Raw genomic sequence first — 2954 nt, 5'->3', positions numbered from 1 at the left:
CATCATCAACCCCACACAGAATAACACAGGAAGAACTAAATGACCTGATTCGTGATTTGGACTTATCAAAGAACAAGGCAGAATTGCTAGGATCAAGACTCCAACAATGGAATCTTCTAGAAGAAGATGTCACAATTACTGCATATCGAAAGCGCCACCAGCAATTGGAGCCTTTCTTCAGAAAGGAAAGTAATCTGATATTCTGTTCCGATATTGAGGGCCTCATGAATGCTTTAAAAATCACTCATGACCCACAAGAATGGAGACTATTTGTGGACTCTTCGAAACTGAGTCTCAAGGCTGTGCTTTTGCACAATGGAAACATTCTTCCATCTATTCCAGTAGCGTATGCTGTCCACATGAAAGAGACATACGATAACTTAAGGCAGCTACTGAATTCCATTGAGTATAACAAGTACAGCTGGCACCTCTGTGGTGATTTGAAGGTAGTTGCCCTTTTAATGGGACTGCAGCAAGGATATACAAAATACATGTGTTTCTTATGCGAGTGGGATAGCCGAGCAAGGGAAATGCACTACATGAGGAAGGAATGGACTCACAGGCAGAATGTAGCCATTGGAGAGAAGAATATCCAACACCCAGCTCTGGCTGAGGCTCAGAAAATCTTGCTACCATCCCTTCACATCAAACTAGGTTTGATGAAGAACTTCGTGAAAGCCATTGACCGGACTTTGCCAGCATTCCGATACCTGCATGAAAAATTCCCTCGACTCAGCGAAGCAAAGATTAAAGAGGGAGTTTTTGTGGGTCCTCAGATTCGAGAGCTTTTCAAAGATGACCGGTTCAACAACTTGCTGGAAGGTGACGCAAAACAAGCATGGAATGCTTTTCGCCTAGTTTCTACAAACTTCCTCGGAAATGTTAGGGCAGAAAACTATAAGGAACTAGTAGAAGACATGTTGATGAAGTATAAGAAACTTGGCTGCAATATGTCTCTAAAGATTCACTTCCTTCATTCCCATTTGGATTTCTTTCCTAGCAACTGTGGTATTGTTAGTGATGAACACGGCGAACGTTTTCATCAAGATATCGCAACAATGGAACAAAGATACCAGGGAAAATGGTCCACTACAATGCTGGCTGACTACTGCTGGACACTCCTCAGAGATGCTCCCGTACAAGAGACAGGCGAAGAAATCTAAGATGTAGTCAATGACTTGATTTTTTATAGGTAGGCTATTACAGTTGACCTTTTACTATTGGAATGCATTTCGTTATGTAAACATTAATTTCTTGCAGATTGCAAAAAAACTAGAGCCAATTTTGCAATTTGACTGTCATATTCGTGTTCAGCACATAAAAATTGATAAGAATTGACTAATTTTATTTCAGTAACATGACTTTTGTAAAAATTTGTTGTCCAGTGTAATTACAATTACAATGCCGTAATATTCTGCAAAAACCTTATATTTTGTGGAGGGTGCTCTCCCTGGTTGATCTTTCCAGACCATTTAGGGAGGCCTTCCTGCCCTACTTGTGGTTATTTATTGCTATATTGTTTTCATTTATTTAATATTTTTCCATCTTTTATATGAGTTTCATATTATATGCTTTGTATACACACACACACACATATTATTTTTAAAAATTGTATTTTTTTACCTTTGTTTTTTTATAATTAAATATAAGATGAAACTCTATTCAAGGCATTCGTCGTCTTCTAAAAGGTATGTTTCATTCATTTTACCCTCTTGTTTTGTCTCTTTATTGCTCTCCTTCTCCATCTGTCTCTGTTTATTTCTTCTATGATGATGTTGCCTGCTTTGCTTCTGTTGTTTATTTCTCTGTTGATGTTATCCTTGTAATTTCCTCTGCATAAACCGAGCAAATAACTTACTGACCTTTACGAAGCTTTGTCTTTCATTAGAATCTCTTCTCTAAGTTTTACCGCCAAATTACGAGTGGCTCTCTCAGAGTACCCTATATTGTTCATCAATCTTCCTAGGCGAGACTGAATTTTCGCTTGCTAGTTAGAAGCTATAATTCGGATCAAAATTATAATTCATACCCTCCGTCACCAATTCTGATTGGATGCCTCTTTGATTCGATCCAATCAAACTTAGCGGACAATGGCCTTCTCGCTGTCCGTCCACGTTGTGACGGATTTATAATACGCCCCGGTCCCTCGCGGTTCCTCTGATCTTAGGACAAAGCTGTAACACCTCGGTGCGAAGTCACTCGATCTAACGCCTGTGCCGATTCAAGATGCCGGATCTTCTCTCTAGTCACGGTAACCTTGCGTAAGAAATTAACTCTAGCCTGCGGCTATGTGCAGACACCAAACATGTATTGTATTAATACCTTAGTTTATACACGACTTACCAACTGGGCTGAGCAAACGTGACAGGTATAAGGCGGTATAAGTCGATCGCCTTCATAGATCACTAATATCTCATCTCTATCCGCATGAGTTTAAGTTAAAACCTGGCCAACGTGAGTATGTAAGAAAGTTTTCTAGTAGGTTCTGGTGGATCGGTGGTTCTTTCTGGGATTTTCTCAATTACTTCCTCCACCATATATACTGGCTACTATGTATAGCATATCATATGCTGAAAAATGGTCTTAAACGCACAAAACCACAAACCTGAATCACAGTTCAAGATTGGACAGTATAAGAATGTTTGGTGTACTTAAAGGCAATAGTGGCATTACGTGTAGTCTTCGTCTAGAATGAATCACGTTATGTTATTTACCTCGATAAGCATACCGGTAATTACATAACGCTTGTCCAATATCAAACCGAAAGTCAGACTTTTACACTACGTTTGCTCTTGTCCTTATAATTACTCATTGTTTTCTTTGTCATGAATAGTGTTCCTAAGTCGGTGTTGTTTTACTCCTTTATTCTTTACCCCGAACTGTTATTTTGTTATACAAATTTGTTGCATCGGGTATAAGGTACTGCTTTCAAGTTTTGTGTTTACTTTCACCAG

The sequence above is a fragment of the Sinohyriopsis cumingii genome, chromosome 17 (genome assembly GCF_028554795.1).
Source record: "Sinohyriopsis cumingii isolate HCF-2022 chromosome 17, ASM2855479v2, whole genome shotgun sequence".
Lineage (NCBI taxonomy): Eukaryota > Metazoa > Mollusca > Bivalvia > Unionida > Unionidae > Sinohyriopsis > Sinohyriopsis cumingii.
Note: the sequence above shows the minus strand (reverse complement) of the source record.